This window comes from Mastigoproctus giganteus, chromosome 4 (genome assembly GCF_048544385.1).
Source record: "Mastigoproctus giganteus isolate SK-2022 chromosome 4, ASM4854438v1, whole genome shotgun sequence".
In the NCBI taxonomy this organism is placed as follows: domain Eukaryota; kingdom Metazoa; phylum Arthropoda; class Arachnida; order Uropygi; family Thelyphonidae; genus Mastigoproctus; species Mastigoproctus giganteus.
The window spans coordinates 127,007,016-127,031,688 of record NC_143578.1 but is presented as its reverse complement, the minus strand read 5'-3'; the positions used below and the strand labels follow the sequence as shown (position 1 = coordinate 127,031,688).

Here is a 24,673-nt window from a genome sequence, read left to right as displayed (position 1 = left end):
TATGGATAGATAGGTGTGAAGACAACATGAACTTCACACTTTTGAGAACTCGCCTAAAAGCTATAGACTTATCCTAAACAATAACGACAGTTACTAACATTCAGTTCTGTGTGCATTGTTTTCTCAACTGATGTTTCTTCCATAACTACAATGAAATTTTTAGTTGCCTGAAACATCAAAAATTCAGACATAAGTATGTGCAAAAAAAAGTAATGGTAAATAGATGAATGAAGTGCTCATGATTTGTGGTCTACCCTGTGTATTTGTTGCTGTAACCATGCTTTAAATCAGGGGTCAACAACCGTTTAGATACTGCGTGCCAAGTGTGAGGATTTGCGTACCGGGTTTAATCAGATACTGGGGAAGTAGAGGGTTGCTAGTGCCAGTACGGAATTTCTGAAATTGGGAGAGGTGCCCTCTATTTGCAAAGCCTACCGATGTGCTGTTAATTTGGATGCATACCACTGGATAAGTAGGATTTTTGAAATGTATTTAGAGAACTTGACGTTGAAACAATATCAAAACGAAGTCGCAAACGCCATTCGGCAGCATTAAAGAAGAAGAAGAAGACGTTGAAATTGAATTGTAAATCGGGAAGGCTAGACTGCTTTTGTGGCGACTTTCATGGCAATGTCCTGTTAGAATGATAAAATTAAAGTATCTAATGGTGCCAATCGGGACATATAGGGTCTCTCTTGATATCAATGCCGGTATGTTTCCAATCCCTGCTTTAAATGCATAATAACTATTAAACTATTACACACAGTAATGGGTATCCATTTTAGCAAGTTTTTTTTCTGACTTTTATTTATATTTGTTTAATGACTCCTTTTTAACGGACAATTATTATTTATATTTCAAGAAACAAATCTCATAAATTATAAACAGTACTGTTTATAATTGGAATTATAAAATAGTTTAATATTCAGTGAGCCTTAGTTATCGGCAATTTTGGCGGAAATATGTAATTCGAAAGTAAGAATTCCTTGTAAAACTTAACCCAGTGTACTAAGCAGTATAATTCAAATATATATAACTATATCAGACATATGTATCTGAATTTACAGTTCAGGACTGCAGCTAACTGAAATCAAAATAGACATACTGTTAGGCGAAAATGAGTTTCCGAGAAAGCAAGTTTATGTCACGGAGTATATTCAATCTCTGTGGGCTCAGCAGAGACTCAGGTGTCTAATGATACAACGGGCAACGAACTTACGAATCAGGCTTCAGGAATGGAACGACCGGTACAGAGTGCTTTGGTTCCGCAGGATAGTCTTAAATGAGAACTCAGTTGTGAGGAAGACAGAGAACATATTCTGTTAGAAAGAAAAGACAGATGACACACAATCAAATTATATCAACGGATGGGTACAAATATAGACAAGCAGTTTATCACCTCATAATGGGACTAGTCAATGCATAGTAATACATGTGGGGACTAATAATTTAAAACGCAACGAATGATTGCTTATGAAAGGACAGGAGAGATTTCATCATGAGAAGCCTTGTGAATTAACTCTAGACTAGAGGGACTCTGCAAGACATGGGAAAAATGTTTGTCAGCATGGCCTGCCTTAGTTGTTAGCGGAATTTATTTTGCAAAGACGGTATTAATTTAAAGAGTGGGTGCAAAGGTTTTTTTGCTCATATCATTGAAGAGGCACTGATGATTCATGGAACTGCTAGTTCGGTTGTGGTGGTGGAAAAGGACGACATTACACTTGCATTCCTCTCTGAGAGCGTTAGAAATGTTAATGAGAGCATAATTAAAGTCTTGGGAGATCCCCTTAGACTGGAAAAGTGCTAATATATAAAGCACATCTCCAGTGAAAAATACACTAATACATAAAGGTGGTGCTAAAGAGGAGTTGTGTAACTATCGACCAATGAGTTTGAATTCTATGGTGGGAAAGATTATGTAGTCTGTAGTGAAGGATGCGATTCAGGACCATTTACAAGGATGGTATCTTGAATAGGTTCTTTAAGGGAATGTTATGTCTAATCAATCTGATAAATTACTATGATGCAGTCATTAAACAGTTTAGAGTTCACAGGTCAGAGGAGTTTCACAAGTCAGAGAGAGAAGAATACAAACAACAGCACCTTATTTAGCAGCCATCCAGGCTTGAACCATGGTTACTTACACGGTTACTTGAACCACGGTGCTCATGCATCCTCGCGCCTGACCACTCACCTACGGTGGCCTTTAATAAAGCTTTTGATACCGTTTCTAACAGATGGCACCCTCGTGGGTATCACAGTGTATATAATCAACATCACAATACACTTTCTCCTCACAGCCTTACTTACTTTGATGCTTAACACACATGGAAGATTGCTATATAAACTGGGAGAAGTGGAGTTACTGGTAAGATCCTACGCTTACTAGCATGCTGGTATGATAGGAGACAGAAAGTTGTCAAAAATGGTCAGTCCTCAGGGTGGATCAGCGTAACAAGTGGAGGGGTCCCAAAAGACTCCACTTCAAAAAGGTAAAAAGTGTAATTTATTGATAAAGGATTATGATCTCGGCTTTTCAACCATTCATGACATAAAAGCACAATCGGTGAATTGTTTTCGACGAGAAGAAATGCAAAAACAAATTGCGCCAAATAAAATATATAATGTGTATATTTGGTGTGATTAAGAATTTTAACTTTACATGATGCAGCATTTGAATGAGTTGCATAATTTTGCCAGCTGAATGAGTTGCATAATTTTGCCAGCTGAATGAGTTACACAAGTAGCTCATTCAACTGGCAAAATTATGCAAAGAGCACTTTCAAATCCCACAAATAATGCTTAACTGTGCTTGCACTGTAATTGTACTTTTTTAATAATTTTCATTACATTACAAGTAACCGGCTGAAAATTAGAACTTTCAGATACCAAACTCATAAGTCAATATGCCATTACAAAAGAAGTCCATTCTCATTTCTTCACATTCTTCTTCAATTGCAAGCTCAAACTATCGGAGAAATGAATTTAACAAGGCAGCTATGGGTTACGCATACGTGATGCTTACCATTAATAGTCGAGAACACACCAGAGTTCTCAAGCTATAAACTGAACTTGAATATCACACGAATGCCATATCGTGTAATATGGCATTTATTTGATATCCAAATTCAGTTTAAAGTACTTGAATCATATGAGCTAACTATATGCAATGTAATCTTTCAGTATGTAATTATAATAATGTTTTTTTTTTATGTTTTTGTTTCAACTGAAGAAGGTTGTCTAACCAACCGAAAGCTTTGTATGTTTCTATGTATATTTATTAAACCTGTTACAATTCGCTCTGAGAAAGCCGTAATTTATTTTACTAAGTATGAATCCGGAGCGCATAGGCCTTTTTAACCATAATAATGTTATGTTCTTAGTATCTGCAATTTAACAAATTGCTTTATTAATTAACGGAATTCTAACCACTTTTTCGTGATGATCTTTGCTGTCGACTTGGTCTAAAATAAATAATTTTGGAATTCCCACTCTCGGAGGCGTTTTCAAGCGTGATTGGATTCGATCATCTCCCAAAGTTTTCCAAGGAAGTATTGTATTGTATTTCTATTCCCTAAATAGCAACAGTTTCAAGAATACATGCAAATAAAAGGAAAGAAAACATAGACGCCCTCATGGCCTGAGCAGCCTTGGCCCTAGCCCAAAACAAAAAAACTAATTTTATCTTAAAGACATTGTCTTCATAACATTGCTAGAGACCAAAAAATCTTTCAGTTTAAGGAAACAAAAGAGCCAAAAAAAAAAAGGGAATTTGATGCTTAAGTTCAGTTAATTATTAATGCACTTTTAGTCAGAAACATTCCGTATAGCCTAATCTGCTCCACAAGAAACGTCTTCAGTAATAATGACATTACGTAAAACTGATTTGTTAAAAACATCAAATAATTTTTGGCCAAGAGAAGAACAATCGGTCCAGAGCATGATTTAAATTTTATCCAACCGTGTGAATATGAAAACAAAATGGCTGAATTTGTAGAAGTGCCATTCAGATGAAGCTCATTCACTCACAAATGTGTTGCAAAACTTTTAAATTTAATAAACCTTTATAAGCTTATGAAATCTATCCTCTGAACATAGTTTATTAATTTAATAAATGTCTCAAAATTATTATATATAACTTTTCCATTGTCGTTGCATTATTAGTATCCACAGTTTAAATATTCGGCGTCTTATCGTACGAGCGATTAATATTTAAACAACATACATCTCCTCAGCCCACTCTCGTCTTCTCTGGAAGAATTTACATGAGATAAAGCAGCCTTCCTGTTCTCTTTTCTCCCTTCGCAGAATAAGAATGTGGTTCATGTTTTTTTACTATTTTGCACAATTTTCATAGCATAAACAAACTTCTCAAACATCCGATTTATTTGCGTGTTATACCATTTTTGATATACAGTAGCTAAACGGGGGTGGGTATTTCCTAGTCGTCGAGGAAGATTTATTCTCGCGTGTCTATTTCGTGCTGCTACCACTCTACGTTCTCCTAGAGGACGTCAGAAACCGCTCATTTAAAATTTAAAAAGAAAGCAGCGAGTGTAATCGCCTGAATCGTCAGTTTGTTTTCTTAGAAGAATTTTTCTTCTAATCCTCATTACGGAGCTTGGAGTTGATAATCATCTCTCATTTCTCTTTCTTCTGTGTGTGTGTGTGTGTGTGTGTGTGTGTGTGTGTGTGTGTGTGTGTGTGTGTGTGTGTGTAGCGGTTTTTTAGACCGGCTTAGAAACAAGGCACTTAAAGCGGTAACATGGAAAAAGAAGAACTAACGAACATTTCTTTGAAAGAATTGGAAATTGACATTGTAAGGGAGAGCTTCGTAAGTTTCCATTTTTATCACTGCGTTCTAAGGACTGGAGGATGATGCAAGGTATAAAATCTTTTCAAGTATTTTTCTGGAGTGATAGTAGTTTGCTAGGGTAACAGAAGATGAATAGTGTTCTAAGTTCAGACATGATTTGTTCAGGTAGTGACAAAAAATAGTTAACAAAAAATTAGACCGAAATAATTCCATTTTCAGACGGAAAAACTTGTGAAAGGCTTTGCATTTTCATTTATATTTTTAAAAATGATTCCTTTCATATAGCTTCAAATCGAATACTGAAACTATTATACTGTAGAATGAAACATAATTTAATATTTTTTTGTTTCTTTTATATTTTATTTAAAAGGTAAAATTTTATTTATTTCATTCTGATTTAAAATGTTTATCTTTATTTATTCACATCGTTACTGCTTTATTATTATTTTTGTTTGAAAATACTGTTTTTATCTATTTTTTTTATTTTTATGCTTTATATTTTTGTTTGAAAATACTTTTTTTTATCTATTTTTTTTTATTTTTATGCTTTATATTTTTGTTCTTCTGTTTTGTTTAACATTTATTTTCTTGTTAGATTTGCCACTTTGGAGTACTTGAAAGAGTACTACACGAAGAAGGAGTCGACTTTTGCGACTGACGAAAACAATTTTACTTCACAAAAATGGCATATAATTCCCAGTTCTTAAAGAAAAACAAAGGAAATTTAAATTTGCTATTCATAATGGGAATTTCCACGGAGAAGTCGTAAAGACAAACTATTGAAACAGACTTAAGGGAGAATTATATAAATGTCCTAATTCAAAAATAAAAAAATAACAAAGTTGGAGTGTTTTTCTGAATATGTGAAATAAAGAATAATACACACCTCAACAAACCTTTGTTTATTAACGTTAAACCAAGTGGGATCAGCTTCTTCCAGTTCAACTGTCAATGTGTGTTTTTAGTTAAGACATAAATGCGTGAACCGTGTCCACTTTCTAAGGATCCGTGATTAACACATTTGGGACTTTTCAAAGGCAGCTCTGCAATCTAAACCAAAAGAAAATCATAAAGTTCTCGAGTTTGATTTAGATAAGACAAGCGTATTCGGATTTCATAAAAGTGGAAACGACGTTTAAAATATGAATTGCGTTTATTAAGGCACGGAATTCAGTTAAAATCTCAGTATTTCTTTAAAAAATATATTCTGTGATGCCACCAGGATATTTATCTAACAACTAAGTGTAATTTGATGATACTATGGAACATTTTAACAATAATAAAAAGGACACTTGAAACATCAAACGACAATAAAAAAAAAAAAGGAAATTTCTCATCATCTAAATTACTAAATGATTTTTTTCCTACAGCATATGTACTAATTTATGCATTCCGGCGGAACAACCATGCTAGGCTGAATGCCGATATTCAATTACAAGGTCCACACTCGTGTCACCTAAAATCAATTTTCTATGGTTTGCAGTGTGGTTTGTTTATATGTGAGCCACCCCTATGCACATTGATATGTGGATAACTTCTTTAAACACAGTGTTTCCAAAAGTAACTTTTCAGATGAATATGAATTCCGCATTCGTTGGAATTATTTTCCGAGTGATGCAAGTTGTCAAGCTGTTTAAGTTTTGCGCTATCTGTAAAGAAGAGTGTGTGATTTTAATCTAGGTGCCACTATTTCTCAATGACATCTGAACACAACCCACATACTGCGTCAGCTATTATATCAAGAGGTGTTCTCTTTGAGTCACTAATGGCTGGCCTAAGAGTTAGACAGTCTGGCACCATTTTCCTGCAGTTAACTGTGTCCAAACAACACTACAACTAAAAGGACAATATTTCGTAACAGTAATGATCTCGTCACCAACACACACACATATACAGAGAGAGAGAACAGCAGTACCGCTGACCTTTTTTAAAAAAAGAAAAAACACTAACGCAACGCTGATTTCAGCTGTTCTATTATGACTAAGCGAGGGACGCAGTAATCACGTATTGCTGTATGTCGCCATGGCAGCGTCTGTGTGTCGTGAATTATTTGCACTGTCCGCTTTCTCACCGTCTACACTAAATGTTGCGTTCTACTGCTAGGTACTTGCCAGAGACTGCTTGACAAGACACAAAGCTACCGACAGCACTTGTGTGTGTGTGTGTGTGTGTGTTGGAGCTACTAGTTGATTTTTTTATTTATGAAGTGCAACTACAAGATATCAGTGGCAGGTAGAGAGAGCTTCGGATAATCAAAAAAAAAATGTATATGTACGTCTGTTCCATGAATATCTCAAACAGTACTATTGATCATCACTGGCTTTTTTCTAACAATATGGTAAAAATGTGCTTTAGTCTTTAATTTTCCTTCGCTTTTCGATTAAAGATACATTTTAAACTTCTCTATCTTGATAATTATCTTATATGGGAAACATATTCTATACTCTTTCGCTTATTTGTTTTTCATTTTGTCATTAATGGTGTCATTAACCTGTACTTTATTAAAATTTTGAAAGAACTTTTTTCCCCCTCACTTAACAGTTTAGAATATAATTAAGAAAAACTACTCGTAATTAAAGCCAACGAAACTATTAAGAATAATCGTTGCCTTCAATATTATCTTTATAATCGAAAGTATTTCCCAAAACTTCAATCGTGTTTAACAGAGACACGCATCTCACTGTGCCAAACACGTCTGCTAAAGAAAAGTAGAGGCTATTACTGTCATACAGTACAGCGGCTTCTCTTTGGAGCGTGTGTGTGGGGAAGAGAGGGGGCAGTATTAGGAATTGTAAACCAATCCTTAGGGAAGGTCTCATTACTTCCCTATTCTGTGATTAAACTGTTTCATTTTCATTTATTTAAAACGGTGATTTATTTTAAACATACGATTAAGTTTTTATCACTTAATTATATCAAATTAATGATTTTATTATAATGTTTTAATTGACTTTATATGCATTATAATCATGGAACGTATTCTCCCATTGGCCCTGCTTCTACTACTTTAATCATTGGAAATTGGAATTTTTAATAACCCAGCTGCTTGTAAATTGGGTCCAATTTTATACGCCTCCCCCCCACTTCAACGAATTTCTAGAATTCTGTTCTACTATTCTTAAGCGATTTCTACCTGTGATTCCGCTATTTTCGGACAATTTTCACTTTATTAAAGCGTAATTATTGCTACATCTATGCACGTAAAATTACTCAACGTATAAAAAACTACTCAAAGTAGAAAATTACTCAACGTATTTTATCAAAAAATATGCTGAAGAAAACAAATGAGACAATTTGGATCGAAATACAGATTTTCATTTGTACTAATAACTTTTCTACTAATAACATTATCCATAAAAACGCCTTTTCATTTTTTCATTTGACACTGTACGTAAAAGTAAAAATTAGCATAACAGTGATGGACATGCAAGAATTGGTAGAAATAAACGCATTTTTATAGTTCATATACTAGCCACTGGTATTTCTAGCTTGAAATGTGCTAGTGAGTCGTTGATCAAAATAAATACAAATACTGGGGGAACTGAACTGTACCTTAAAGAATTCATGTCACTCAGGCCATAAAAGCAAAACAAAACCTCTTCCGCTTATTATGTCATCTTTATGTTCGTTCATTTCTACATTTGAAATGGTGAAGGCTGAATTAATATTATAACTTTTTGGAGGATTTACAGAAATATCTTGATGACCAAAACAGTTCGAGGAGATCCTCATACTCTGTGGATCTAGGAATTAGGAAAGAGCCAGATGCATCAGGCTTGTGCAAATATTGCTCTCCGTGAAATATATATATATATATAAATATTCCGGGATGGCCATATACAGTTATCGAAGTTTAGGAGAGAGAAAGAGAGAATACAATAACATTACCACATTTAGCAATCTATTGGGCTAGAACTACGCTCAATTCAATCGCACGTATTGCTTTACTCTTGACTTTATGGAAATGCAACAACAATATCTGGCCTTACTATAACACTAAAGGGAACCCAGTGGTGAATGTGCGCTTGATGCTGGAGCATTAGCTTTCAAGGATGTTGTACTGATGAATTTTAAGATGGGAATACAGCATCATGCACTTTTATAAGCTATGGAGCAAAAGACAATTACTAAAGGTGACATGATTTACTATGTGCTAGCACGAACCTCCATTATAGCAGCTGCCAATCCCATGGGCGGCTATTATAATAAAGTTGTCTGTGTCAGATTGGTTGGTTGGTTGTTGTAGGGTTTTTGGCGTATCAGCAACATAGGCCATATTGCACCATGTCTATAAATTGCGTATGTTCTATGTAGATTCGCTGTTTGTTGAACGAAACAACCGCGGTACCCTTGCCTGAGACCGAATAACAAAGCCAAGTTGTGAAAAAGACCCACAGAAATTCCTCGCATCACTGACAGGATTCTAACTCAGGTCTTTTCCAGTCGGTGTGGGGAGAACGGTAATTATACCAACTATGCTACTCACCAGGGCGTCTGTATCAGTCAACTTGGAACTTCAGAGTGCTTTGTTACCTGGATTTCTTTAGTATTTATTGTTTTAGATTAACCTGATGAGGAATTAGATAGAAACTTTCAGAGCATGCATGTCCTTCCTGATAGAAACAGCTCACTTGGATTTCAATATTTTGGTATCCCTGTTAAAATTCACATTGATTGCAATAATTTATATCACCCTGGGAAGATACGATTCTGTTCCTCATGCTGTTCTTCAAAATCTCTTGCTGAGTGCCAGGAATTTCTGCTTGTGAGTGTCAAGGTATTCTTCGAGCCTCTGAATATAGGTTTCGTGTTTGCTGTGGATATTGTCTTTCTTGAATGATGGCTTTCACTTTTCTGATCAGATTCTTACTTCTGTTACCACTTGGGTAGTTGGCCTATCTTCACTCTTATCTCCTCTATCTTCTGCTATAGCTGGTTCCTTGTCTTTGTGTTTTGTGTTATTTTGTTCTCAGCTTTCCAATCCGTTCATCCTAGTGGCTGCTACAGCGTAATTTCTGTGCGGATGTTGTTGAGATAATCCAGTATTCTTCGAGTATTGAGGCGGTCTGTGACTTACCAAAGGATTCTGTTGGGTCTCTGCTTCGGTATGGTGTTGGTCTTTGTGGGGTCCATTCGCTCGAATTCTGATAGGCATTCTTCTTCTATTCTGGATATAGCGATCTTGTCTGTTTGCACTTCAGCTTCTCTGGGTTGTAGTCCTTGTCCTTGCTGTTCCTTCTCCAGTTCTAGTTCCGCTATGTCCGTACTCGTTTTTGTTTGTAATTAGTTGCTCACATCATGCTTGATTTTTTCCAAGATCACACACACACAGGAGCTATCAGGGTCTTCTTGACGATAGTTAGTCTCTGGTCTGCTATTCGTTCGATGATCTGAAGAGTCGTGAATTGTTCCAAACAACCGCTTCATGTGTAGCTTCGTCCTGTACATTGTCACGTCTGTCTATAGTTTCGTTACTTCGTAGTACGTCGCATAATGAACGCATTTATTTCGATGCTTCGCTTCATGCGTTGGCTTATTCTTCTTTCCTGGGTGGTAACTAGTGCAGTTGCACTTCCAGTAGGTTGAATTGTGTTTGCTCTTCAGCTATGGTAGCCATGCGAGAAATAGCGCCACTCGCTTCAATGTCGTCTGCGAGAGACTGTCTCGGACTTTTCGAACTAACCCTTCTGACAAAGATCTGAAAGAGCGAGTGACTGTATCCTGCGCCACACTCGATGCAGTATGTTCAATATTTCTACAACTCTTCTTCGTCCTGTTATGAAGGTGGACGTGGTTTAGCTCTGGCTTCCAGTGGTGGGTGGTAGTAGTTATGGGATCAACACCAGATGACGCCACTCTTTGACTCAGCCGTCATTTCGACTTCGGGGGGAGTTAGGTCCAGTAACACAACTATCGCAATTATTTTCCGTCTTCAGCGATTTTTTTTTTTTTTTACGCGGTGGGATTCGAACTGGTTCCATGATATTGGTTGTCCGGCATCGTAACCACCGGGCTAATCGTGTCTCTTTCATTATTATTATTATTATTAGTAGTAGTATTAGAATTAGCATTAGCATTAGCAGAAGCTTATGAAGCAAGAAAGCAAGATTATGCATCATCAGCCAAAAAAAAACACGCTACCATTTCACCCCTCCGTTCGTTCCAAGTACCTGTCCAGCTCAGCCTTAAATTTATTTAGGCTATAAATTTCCACAACAAAGAATGGAAGTCTGTTCCACCAACCAACCACCTGCTGGCTAAAGGCAAACTTCCGCACATCTATCCTACATCTGTCTTTCCTCAATTTGAATTTATGCCCTCTCAAATGATTATACTGAGCAAGAGGAAGAATTCCATCAGCATTGAGCATGCTCAAGCCATTCAGGGCTTTATACACCTCAATCATATCACCTCGCAGGTGCCTAGTCTCCAGATACTGTAATTTGCAAAATTTAAGCCTTTCTTCATAAGAGCAACCCTTTGTTCCATTCACTAATCTTGTTGCCCTTCTCTGTACTCGTTCCAACATCTCTACATCCTTCTTAAAATGAGGCCTCCAGACCTGTATACAGTACTCAAGGTGTGGCCTGACCATTGCCTTATTTATCCCATTATATAATCACTTCCGTATCCCTGCTAGAAAAATTCCTGTATATCATTGACAAGACACCAAGAGCTATGCATGCAGACCGTCTGCACTGCTCAGAAAACTTCATATCTGCCTGCACAATTACCCTCAGGTCCTTATCGTTCTCTACCACTGTCAGTGTAGTACTATAGAGTTGATACGTCACTCTGGGGTTGCTGCTTCCCATACGTAGTACTATACATTTATCAATGTTAAACTTCATTTGCCACCTCTCAGCCCACCTGCTCAACTTTTCTAGATCCTGTTGCAGCGGCGTACTGTCATTAGTGTCCTTAACAACCCTGACAACATTCGAATCGTCTGCAAACTTGGACATTAAGCCTGATACACCATCATCAATATCATTTATAAATACAGAAAACAAGAATGGATCCAATACTGAACCCTGAGGGACTCTACTAATAACATTAGTCCACAATTAGCAGTGTCCATTGATTAGCACTCACTGTCTTCTCCCACTCAACCATCCCTTTATCCATAGCAGCAATTTGCCTCCAATGCCACACTGCTCCAATTCGTGCAGCAGTCTTCCATGTGCAACAGTATCAAAAGCCTTTCTAAGATCCAAATATATGATATCAAAGTTATTCCCTGCGTCCAGTTCCTTTGTGACCACATCATAGTATCCAATCAAATTGGTCAGGCAAGACTTTCCCTTAACAAAATCATGCTGTGTCCGAGCTATAACTGAAGTCTTGTCTAGATGATCCTGCAGTGCTTCTTTAACCAGTGCCTCTATTAATTTTCCTGGAACAGAAGTTAAACTAACAGGTCTATAATTACTTGTGTTACCCTTTGATCCTCCTTTGTGAATTGAGGTCACATTTGCACATCTCCAGTCCATGGGTACCTCCCCTGAGTCTAAAGAAGCTCTCATAATTATGGCTAAGGGTTTGCTTACTTCCTTTGCTGCCTCCTTTAATATAATTGGATAGATCCCATCCACCCCGGGTACCTTTTTTATGTTTATCTTCAACACAATTTCTCCTGCACTTTCCTCTCAGTTATTACAAAATCATCCAGCTCACTGCCAGAGATTAACTCACCTCCGGCACTCCCCACCACCCCCATGAACAACTCCTTATGGGTGAATGTAGATGCAAAATACTCATTTAGTTTGTTAGCCACCTGAGCAGGATCATCAAAGTTGAACTATCAATATCCAGTGGACCAATCTGATTCATCCCTTTCCTTCTAGAGTTTAGTTAAGTTAACTCTTAAAGTTAGTTTTTTAGTTAACTCTTTGTTGTTTTTCTTGCATCCTTTGCCAAGGATTTCTCATAATCAGCCTTTGCCTGCCTAATCTCCTTTGTGACTTGGTTACAGACCAGCTTATATCTATCATAGGCTTCCATGTCACCCATTAATTTTTATGTATCCCATGCATTTTTCTTTTCTGCCATATATCTCACTAGTTCATCTGACATCCATTTAGACCTAAACCTTGAACGTTATTTCTTAGTTGGTATGTAAAGCCTAGTAGTTTCCAAGATTAATTCTTTGAATGTTTCCCATTTTGAATTTTCTGTTGGTAACATCATCAGTTGGTCCCACCGTACAGAATTTAAATACTGTCTCAGACCCCCGTAGTCACCTTTACGAAAACAAAAACCCTTCCCTTTACCCCTGATGGCAGTTACCTCTTTGAGTAAATCCCAATTCAGCACACTGTGATCACTGCCACCTAGAGGTTCCTTTATCTGCAGATTCTTAATGCATGAAGAATCACTACTGATAATCAGATCAAGAGTATTACTCCCTCTAGTTGCCTCCTGAACATGCTGATGTAGAAAACAATCATCCAATAAATCCACAAAAGCCTTGCTAGTGTGTGAGTGACCAACCCACAAATTCCAGTCAATATCTGAGAAATTAAAATCCCCCATTATAAGACTCTGATTTACTGGCCCACTCTGTTTCCCTGTACAGTTCCTTATTATACTCATCAGAGTCATTAGGCCTATAACACACTCCTACCCTTAATTTTGATCTCCCAATGCTTATGTCACACCAAATTGACTCGACACTGCACTGTCCAGCGATGTCGACTGGCTTCACTTCCTTGGATTTTATGTGTTTCTTAACTAATAGCATAACCCCTCCTCCCTTCCTGTACATATTGTACTCCCCGAATTCCAGTTCTGCATTCCTTATATCTGTGTGACACCACGTCTCTGATATCCCAACAATATCTGCCTTTGATGTTCTGAGCAATATCTCATATTCATCAAATTTATTTACCAAACTCCTAGCATTGGTGTACACGCAAGTATACCTGCACCTGTTCCTATTCTTAGCTACCCTAACACAACCCATGTGTTTACTTGTACCGCAATGACTCCCAGCAGTCCCTGAAATACCCTGCATCTTTTTTTCCAGGCTGCTGCTGATTCCAATAGAAGCAGTGCAAGAATCACTTTCACCTCTGCCATTGGCTACTATTAATCTATTAGTCCTTGTATCCCCCCAAGCTAGCAGTTTTCCGACCCACCTAACCCTGCCTCGATAGCATCAGCAAATAATCATGCACCCTTTCTATTTAAGTGTATCCTATCCCTGTAGAAGCAGTGTCTCCTGTTAACAAGTACAGACAAGGCTGAAAAGAATTCTACCCCTTCAGCCTTCCACAATCTTTCCAGGGCCGAATTCATCGACAAGGCTCTCATCATATACTCCCTCCTATCGTGTCTGTGCAGAATTGCAGACACTTTCAAATTCAACCCTAATTCATGGCTTTTTTTCAACAGTGACCTGTACTTGTTAAGTTATTCTGCCGGTCTCCTACTCTTAATATCATTAGTGCCAACGTGTACAACAGTATCATCCTTTGTGCCCTTAAAAGATGATATCTGCTCTACAATGTCATCAACCTTTACCCCTGGCAGACATAGTAGTTATAGTTTATTTATGGACGGTATAATTAATTTTTTTTTCGAGCAGTGTAGTTTACTCCTTCAAATTTTCCATATGGATGATATGGATATGGATAAGAAAAAAGGAAATTTGAAATGGGATAGATATTAATAATGATATTAATTTAAATATCAATTATTTATAATAAATAACAATGATAATTACTAAAACTGTTTATAAGCAATTTTATATTTTAATAGAAATCGACCAGAAATGTAAAAATCAGAATATATGATTTATACAATAATTACAGAATTACACAATAATACGAATACAAGAAAGGAAGAAATAAAATATCAATTAATGTGATTTTTGGAATAGGACATTTTATAAGTGACAATGTTCTACATGTTTTACAGCCAGGGCACGTTTACATGTTTTACAGCCAGTTAGAGCGCGCGCGCGCGCACGCACACACACACACACACACACACACACACTGCAGCAGACGTGAAACCAAATGAACTAGTCTTACAGCCAAATGGAAATTCCAAAAACAATAGCGTCAACGACAACAACCCAATTATTTTAGTCTTTAATTTATTTTAAAATTGTTTATCATTTCTAAATTCACCTTCGGCTTATCTCCATATTTCTGCTTGGTTTTCATTTCGTTCTTATGTCACCCACACTTTATCCGCTGTTGCACTAATTATATGACAAAATGATTTTCAACTAGTGTTTCAGCATCATTCGAATTACAAGGAGTGGAAATTAGGGGTTTCTAAATCTGTCAACAGTTGTTTTGTGTTGGCAGAAATCTACAGAAAAGTAAATAATAATCTTGGTGATTATTTACTGTTTAAAAATTTAGTCTCTCTCTCTCTCTCTCTCTCTCTCTCTGTTTAATTTTATCGTCGCTATTACTAAGTCATAATCGCTCCCAACATTGACTCCTGGAATGAACTAGTTAATGCATTGATACTTGTTTTGTGCTTTGCTCCTAAAAGGTTCAGAAGCCCTCAGACGGACTTCTAGGAGTTCTATTAACGATAAAACAGACAATACTTCGCCAATGCCGTAGAGACAATGAGGTGATGCTTCTATTATAAAGTAGCCATTAAGCCACATCTTGAAGCAGGTTGGGAAATTCACTTTTTTTTTTCTTTTTTTTTTATGTAAACCCCAAACAAGAGAGGTATTAGAACCTATAGTACCGTGCTTCGGTTGGAGGTTGAGAAGAGGAAAGAAGATATTGGTTGACATTGGACTTGAACTTCTGTAGACTGAAATTTTCAGGAAATATGTATGAAGGAAGGTTGTTCCAGAAAACGACCGTTGAATGAATAAACGAGGAAGATGAAAAGTTCGTTCTGTGAGTTTGAAGTTGGACAGTAAATGGATGTTGGTTGGTGGTGGCACGTGTTCGGACTGTTCTGAAAGAGAGAGCGGGAATTATAGAAGCCAATTCGGAAGAAGAGTGCCCATGGAAATATCTGTAGAAGAGGCGTGCAGCAGAAACAGTACGTCTATGGGATAGCGAGTGGGGAGACTCTGTTAGAGATGAATCATTAATTAACCTAACTGCCCTCTTCTGAACGGAATCAAGACGCCTCGCTATTACTAGGAGCACCACCCCAGATGTGGTAACAATATTCCATGGTAGGGCGGATTTGCGATTTGTAAAGAGTGAGCAGCTGTTTGGAAGAAAAGTAACGCCGAGAGCGAAACGGAAAACCAAGTTTTTTAGATGCAGAGGAAGCAATATTTGTAATGTGCTTGTGGCAAGAGAGATTAGAAGTAAGGGTAAAACCCAAAAGAGATATAACATTTTGCCTAGAAATCGGAGCGTCACCAAAGATAAGCAAAGGAGCAGAAGAATCCTTTTTACGAGATATGAGACTGAGTTTTAGGATTGAAATCAACTAAGTTGTCTTTGCCCCACCGGAGAATTACCTGGAGATCGGCATTTAAGGAATTGGTAGCAGATTTTCGAGAAGTTGAAGCTGATTGAGCAGGACAAGGTTTCTCAAAATGGAAAGTGGAATGCAATGTGCTATCATCGGCAAAACTATGGATAGGATTTCCAGTAAATGAAAGAAGGTCATTAATATACAAGAGGAAAAGAGTGGAGGAAAGTACTGAACCTTGGGGACACCAGCATTGGTGGAGAAGTTCGAAGACAGAGAGCCATCTACCATCACCCTCAGTGAGCTATCAGAGAGAAAACTGGATAACCAATTACAAAAAACAGTTGGTAAACCATAAGATGGAAGCTTGTTTAGAAGACCTTTATGCCAAATACGATTGAAAGTCTTTGAGATGTCAAGAGAAACTGCTTGTGTTTCACCGAACTTTTCCATTGAATTAGTCCATAAATGAGTAACATAAGCCAGAATATCACTAGTGGATCGACACTGACGAAATCCATACTGGCAATCGTTGATCAGCCGGAAGGTTTCTAGGTAGTTTAAGAGTTGGAGGTTAATTGATTTCTCCATTACTTTAGAATGGAGTAGAAGTAATTTCAATGGAACGATAATTGGATGGGAGGGATTTGTCCATATCCAGCCAGTCCCTTTTTAGGAACTGGCTGGATATGAGCAAATTTCCAAGCAGAAGGAAAAACACCTTTGGAATAACAAAGTGAAAAAAGGCGGAAAGAAAAAGGAATAAGTTCAGGAGCACAGATTTTGAGAACAAGTGGAGAAATACCATCGGGACCTGGAGCTTTCTTAGCATCGAGATTCGTCAAAATCCTTCTGACATCCTTTTGACGGAATACCACAGGAGGCATTGAATGGAGCGTGTTGGGAATGGTGGGAGGTGTTTTAACAAGATCATTAATACATGAGTTGGAAGAAAAATGGGATGCTAGCAGATCAGTTTTATCATTGGCTGAAGTGACAACAGAACCATCTGTTTGGACAGAGGTGGGAGCAGAGATGGGGAAAAGTTGCGGCCAATAGCTTTCGCAAGAGACCAGAATGCTCGGCTACCATTAGGGCAAGAAGCAAGTTTTCTACTCTTAGACTGTTCAAACTCTAGTTTGGACTGATTAATAACTGCTTTACAATTGTTGCGAGCTTTGGTGTTTTTTTTTTTTTTTTATGAGAACCCCAAACACGAGAGGTATTATAACCTATAGTACTTAGTACCGTGCTTGGGTTGGAGGTTGAGAAGACGAAAGAAGATATTGGTTGATATTGGACTTGAACTTCTGTAGATTGTAATTTTCAGGAAACATGTATGAAGGAAGGTTGTTCCAGAAAACGGCAGCTGAATGAATAAATGAGGAAGATGAAAAGTTGGTTCTGTGGGTTTGAAGTTGGACAGTAAATGGATGTTGGCTGGTGGCGGCACGTGTTCGGACTGTTTTGAAAGAGACAGCGGGAATTATAGAAGCCAATTCAGAAGAACAGTGCCCATTGAAGTATCTGTAGAAGAGGCATGCAGCAGAAACAGTGCGTATATGAGACAGCGAGTGGAGAGACTCTGTTAGAAATGAATCATTAATTAACCTAACTGAATGGAATCAAGAAGCCCAGTAAGAAAATGAAGTCAGAAAATGAAACTGAAGAATTAGAAACAAGCAATTACGATATGCAACGTTCTTTTTTTGAACAGCCTTAGAACATTTATTGGAAAATCAAGGTTTAGATACAGGACGAGATTTTAAAGTTGCGTGAGGGATAAAGGATTCCATTCCTGCAAGAATAATTTCACTGACACGATCTGAGCAAACGGTGACATGAGAAGTTTTGAAACAGTAATCCAACCATGGAAAAGAAGAAAAGAAATCTCCCAGGTCATCCCATTTTGCAATCTTGTAATGCCAAACATACGAGGTTGGGAATAGCCATGAGATAAAGGCTCTATTGGAGAAGAGACAATCGCCAAATTGTGATCTGAGGTGCCTAAAGGACTCTCATCTCGACCGTGTACTTAGAAGGGTTGTTTGTGAGAAAAAGATCAAGCGTGTTGGATGTATGGTTAGCATTGTCCAGTATTCTTGTAGGTAAATGAACAATCAGTGCAAGGTCATTAGTAATTGCAAAAGCCTGAGCATCTCAACCAGCTGGGTCGGTGTGACTAGAAAACGGAAGCCAGCTGGAGTTGTGAACATTAAAATCACCAATGAAGATTACCTCACTGTTAGCAAAATTAGACTGGAGAAAGTCAAGTTGCAAAGAGAGGAAGTCAAAGAGCTCCAAGTGATAAGGGAGAACGGTAGAGAAAACAGATGAATTTGACACAATGAGGTAGAGAGATTTTAAGCCAGAGAAGAGCGAAAAGAGGAGATTTCAAATTACCACGTCTCTAACAGGAAATAACGGAACCGACATATTCACAAGTACCACCTTTGTGGCGAAATGAATCATACAGCGAATAATTAGGGCAACTGAGATGAGCAGTAGTTGAATCAACCGATAACTGGAATTTTGTCAGAAAAAGTACATGGGGTTTGGCAGACTGTAAATGGAAATGGACATCATTGAGATTAGAATTGAGATCAGGTATATTTGTGAAATGAATTAGGAAGTGTTTGGGAGGTTTAGATCTTTTCGCAGATAAGCTTACTCTATTAGTTTGACAATTCATGGTGTATTCAATAGTAAGAAAAAGTGTGTGGGACATGCTGTATGAAGTAATGAAATTTTTGGATATGGCGTACACATGGTAAGAATATACCCAGTTCCTTGAGATAATGCGGCCTCGACAATGCCCCCCCCCCGCATACACACTACTCGGACTCCCTCCAGTCACTATCTGGCAGAATAGAGGTAGCAAGATTATACACTAGCTGTTCGGGAAGCCTCCTAGAGAGTTACTAATAGGTTCGCTCTAGTGTACTAACTAGCGGCCGGCCTGCGAACACCGTTTTAGAGCTGTACCCTCGAAATGCAAGGAAGATTGGATCTCGCCACGATGTTCATCATAACTTCAAAAGTCTTCAATCATACTGCATGATGGAAAAGATAGGGAAGGGTTGACCGGAACTTAGCTCTGGATACTAAACATGGGTTCCACCACTTCAGATGGGGAAGGGTTAACCGGAACTTAGCTCTGGAGACTAAACATGGGTTCCACCACTTCAAGCCTCCAATAAGCAAAGTGGTGGTATTGCACCGGTTGATGAGAGTCATCTGCCACCTAGTACTGCCTGGTAACACAGAGGGGCGGCATTCCTCCATGTGGTGTGGGCGCCACACCTCGACCCCTGCTTACGTTGGTTCACACCTGGGTGGTCACCCACCGTGTGCTTGTGCATGGAGGTTATACTGAGGATTGCTAACAGTCCCACCATCGTGAAGGTGCAGGGATGGGATTTGACTGTCACAGACCGTCCGGACGTTGCCGAAGAAATTGGGTCCACTTGACTTGAGTGTCAACCGAATATCAGTTCCTTCAGCGTTTTAGACTCCCAGGTAGCAAGTACAGCTTGTCTGGCATATCTGAGAGAATGTCTGTGACAACCTCAAGGACTTTAGCACGGATCGATCTATTGGAAAGAGTACGTGTAGTAAAAGAAGAATAAGATTAATTATGGACAAAATTGGTTATTTTTACCGTGAAAAACTTGATTTCCGTAAATGTTTGGAACCATACAAGTGGTTACCTTAATGACGTATTGCTTTTAATAATCGTACATTTTGTTGGACTTCTGACAATTAGAGTTTTCATTGAAGAATAAGTTGCATACATTGGATGGTTATAAATTATGCTATAACTGGAAATTTATGGCATAGTGAAAAAGAGTGAATAAAACAGAACACTAATATGGACTGCATTAAAGATATTTAAAGTATTTAAAGTATTTGTGTATTGTACGGCGGTCTCTAGGGCTTCCCCTATAAGTCGCTGATACATCTGACAAGACTAGCGCAAAGGCAAGTGAGTGTATGTGTAGGTATGTACAGTATATATGTGTAGGTTGTGTTGAATGTTGAGTGCCGGCACCTAGCATTTCGCAGCCAGGGGGCCAGAGGACACCTGATCCCCCGCACCCTGACTCCCATCCCAAGCCACGTGGAAGCAACCAGAATCAACCACCAAAAAATAGACTCTTACTGGGACTATCAAGCAAGCCTGGGAGCCCCAAGGTATTCAAGGAAAGGAAATAGGATTTAGGTGGAATAGTATGGGAAATGGAAGGGAAGGAAAGTGGACAGAAAGCAAGGGGAAGAAAGAAAAGACATCCCCTGAGTAATAAGAGAGAGAAGTGTGAAAAAGTTTACAGGAAAAGAAACATATAGTGGATCAATTTTAACACAGCCTTAAACACTTTAAAACTAAAACTATAATGTTTTATAGTGCAGAGCCAGAAATATAGCTATTTACATATATACACCCAAAAACTTTAATACCAAAACTACAATGTAAAATCTTAAAACCAAAACCCTAAAACCAAAATCTCTGCTATGGTGCAGAGCTAGCAACATAGCTATTTACATATATACAATTATTCCAGTCTGCCAACTGCAGACAGAATCAGAAATTCACTTTTAACTCAATTCTAGACCACAAAAATAACAGCACAACCTGTTGTTAACTTAAAACATGGTTCACAATCAAAACACATCTTAGAAGAATGAATCCAAGCAAACCCAATAAAGATATAATAAAAATAACTGAGCAGCAGCGAACTTCGAGAATTCATATTATATCTTCGATATGTTACTTTTTTGCGCATGTCAGAAGTTTCGTAGTTGCTATTATATTCCAAGAAAACATTACTCGTTTTAGCACCTGTAGGACTAAAGCCATCTAAAGGTTTAAGGCATTTGCAAGAATTTTTAAATAATTGAATTTCAGCTTAAGACTGTGTTGCTTGGCAACTGCCAGTTGTTTGTTGCGATGTTTAGCGTAGAAAGGCAAAGTTACTGAAGTTCAGATGAAATAATCGATAAAACGTAAATACGCAGACCTTTAAATCTTGAAGACTGAATTTAAAAAAAAGTCATCGATACAGAGAATTCATCCAGGATACTGAACCCACTTATGGATCAGAGAAATGTCTTTTCTGCTAAAACATGCAGATATATGCAATTAAACTAATTAATGAAGTAATCAGCGTGTCTAATTAACATAATTAGAAAGATTCCGCCAACCTCTTGTCAGTGACATGTAAGTCATTAGTTAAGCTTGAGACAGTAGTGAGAAAACTCGAGTCATTTTCACCATCCCCCTCCCCAGTCTTCCTCCCCTCCGGTCGTACAGCTCAAGTTTTCTAAGTACTCTGTCACTTAGTCATCTGGTCGTCGTTTACGTCTGCCTTCTTATTCCTCCTGGTAACAAGGACAATTTTCTGCATGTCTCATCTTACAACGAAACAAAGTATGTATTCAGTTGCTAGTCATGGAAGCATATCAACGGGAGCTGTACATCGCGGATTGAAAACAAGGCACGGTATTGATACAAACCCAACAGGCACACGCTGTACTTCGTATAGGGTGTCAAAACAAAAAGAGGCGAAAAGAATAAACACTTCAGTAACTTTTTTAAATTTTTAAATTACAATTATCAGTAACGAAAAGACTAAGAAGGAAGTGTAGTCTTGCTTTTGTTTTTAATTAATTAAACCTTTCCCTTTCATATGAAAAGCTTCTACAAGAAATAGGAACTCCCCTTTGAACGCCGTTTAACATAATTTTCTGTCAAAAATTCCATTCTCATTTTGCAATTAAATCATACTCAAGCAAGGCCCAATGAAAAGTAAATAACAGTCACACAGCTTAGCTTCATATTATGTGTCATGTGAAATTCACTGAAAGTGAAGAAAGAGTTTTATGGCAGCTAAGGGAAATAAACATTGGTCTTAGACACTACCATGAACCGCCTTATTACACATGTTAATGAATTCTCTTAGAAACTCAACGGTCTACTATCATTCTGATATAAATGACAAGTATTGTAGATAGTACGAGTAAATAAATCCTCTAAATTCATTAATTTGTTTATTCAGGGCTGTTTAAAGAAACCCTGCAAGATTTAAGCAATATTATATCACTTGTCTCTGCTTTTCATTATTATTTTCTAAGTTTTCGGAATGACCGTTCTCACTTAGCTGCTTTTTTTTCTTTGACCTGCGGCTGAGTTAGTCTATCTCAGGCGAGGGTAGCATGGTTTTTTATTTCGGAAAATCGGGTTTTTCGTCGAACAAACAGCAAATCGGTCACAGAACACACGCAATAAGTCGCTGATGAGCCTAAAATCCTATAATAACCAACCAACCTTTGCTTTTACATAATGTAGCTGTCTTGCACGGTGTACTGCACAAAGTTTTCAAACTGTGGTCTCGGAAAATAATGTTTACAAGACAATGAAACCTACATTAACACATTTTGTTGGTCTTCAAAAAATTAAAAATAAATAAAAAAACTGAGAAGATAATTCAAGAAAATATTAAGTATTATCACTGAAGTTACGACTGCGATCATATTTTATTAGGATAACTTTCATTATCTAATTCAATCATTTTAAACTTAATTTAAAATTAAAATTAATGCCGATTAATTAGCAGAAAATATAACTTAATAGATAAAACTAACAAATTAGTTTTAGTTTTTCAAAAGCATTACAGTTAATAAGATTCTTTACAAAATAATATACAAAGTTCACTTTCTTTCCCTTAATTCAGAAAGTATGTTAATGTTAACATACGAATAAAAAAGTTAAGTTACTATATATTTATTTTTTAATTAAAATTAGGTAAATTTTTACATGAAATGTAACCTCCTGATGTAATTTAAACCCGATTAGATATATCCGATTATGACATCAGAATGAGATTTATGCTTATAAACATGAAAATGGGTGGCCTATAGAAGAAAGCACTACAGCACCGCCACTTATTTTTGTGCACTGTTAGCAGGACTGACATAACTTTCTGCAGAATAATACACAGATTATTGATTACGCACGTGGAAAACCACGATTTAGTTTGGAAATTTGTTGTTAAAATTTATGCAGGGAGAAGTCAGAGCGTGTTCCCTAGTACTGTATGTTGTATTTTCACATACATCCAAAGAAGGTCTTTACTTTTATTTTTTATTTTCCTTCTTCCTTTTCCACCCCCCCCCCTCTCTCTCTCTCTCTCTCTTCTTCCCACTATTTTCCTCTCCGCTTCTCTTTCCTGATCTTCTCTGTTTTCTACCCTTCTTCCTCCTTTTTATTTTCTTCTTTCTTTCTTTCTTTCTTCCTTCCTTCCATGGCACTGCTGCATACTTTATAATGTTTTCAATAACTCTCGCCATTCATTAGTTTCAAGTATATATAAATCTCTGTTTTTATGTTAAGCTTGGGTTGATGCTAATATATTTTTATATCTATGTTATTTGTATAAAAAAGTGTCAACTGTCTTTAGTAAATGTATTTTTTTAGCATTAAAAATATACTGTATTCAACAGCTGTATGCAACAATTTTTATATGCATCTTATTTTACCATCTCCGTGAGTTCTTAACTCGCCTTGACTACGTGATGCTCACGCAATAAGTGGCCATAAGATGATATTTGTGTGGCAGTACTTCTTAAAGGGAGACAGATGCAGAGAAAAGAGGTTAACCAACCTATCGACATGAAATCTGGTACAAAGTTCTCTAAAAATATTGTAATACTTTTGAAAACATTTGAAAATAAGCCTCTGTTTCAAATTCGCCGCGATGTTTCTCTGGGATGATGTGCGAAATCGGAATGTAATATCTCTGAATAATCGGAATATACTATTTCTGAATAATGAACCGGAACTGGACCACAAAACTCCCCAAGATCAACAACAAAACAGACACTGAAATTTTAGAATTGATTCAAAAAGTCGAATCAATTCTAAATCAATTCGAATCATTTCTCGAGTAATTAGTAATATCTTTATTGCAGGCAGTGAATGGTTACATGATTGCCTGATGCAATAATACCCATAACAGCGACAATGATAGGGGTTTAACATAAAATAACTAATACAGGAAAAATTACGTAAAACTCGCCTTACATAAAAATATGTAATTATATTTTATATGTAAAATATAATTACATATTTTTCATATAAAATTAATATTAACATGGGAAATGAAAGAACATGAAAAGCGATGAAAAGACGATGGCAGTCACTCGGCTGAAGACGAAAGCTGTTCCCTGATGATGCGTCTTCTATAGGATTTGTCCTCTATGAACTTTTGTAGTCCATCTCCTGGACGTTGTGGAGCATCTCCATGGGCAGGAATCAATCGCCTATCCTGAGCCTCCACGCCACAGACTGCAGAGAGAGGAGGGCTCTTAAGGGTTTCGAGGGGATCATCCAATTGCACATCTGCCAAAAACTTAGCGTATTGACTTCACCCACTATCATTTTAA

The 24,673-nt window shown here is 37.4% G+C and overlaps 1 protein-coding gene across 1 annotated transcript in view; it reads left to right on the top strand.

Annotated features, from left to right (window-relative positions):
* Nucleotides 1-24,673, top strand: part of LOC150087050 (uncharacterized) — a 498,158-nt gene that overhangs the window by 76,984 nt on the left and 396,501 nt on the right. The gene's annotated exons all lie outside the window — the stretch shown is intronic.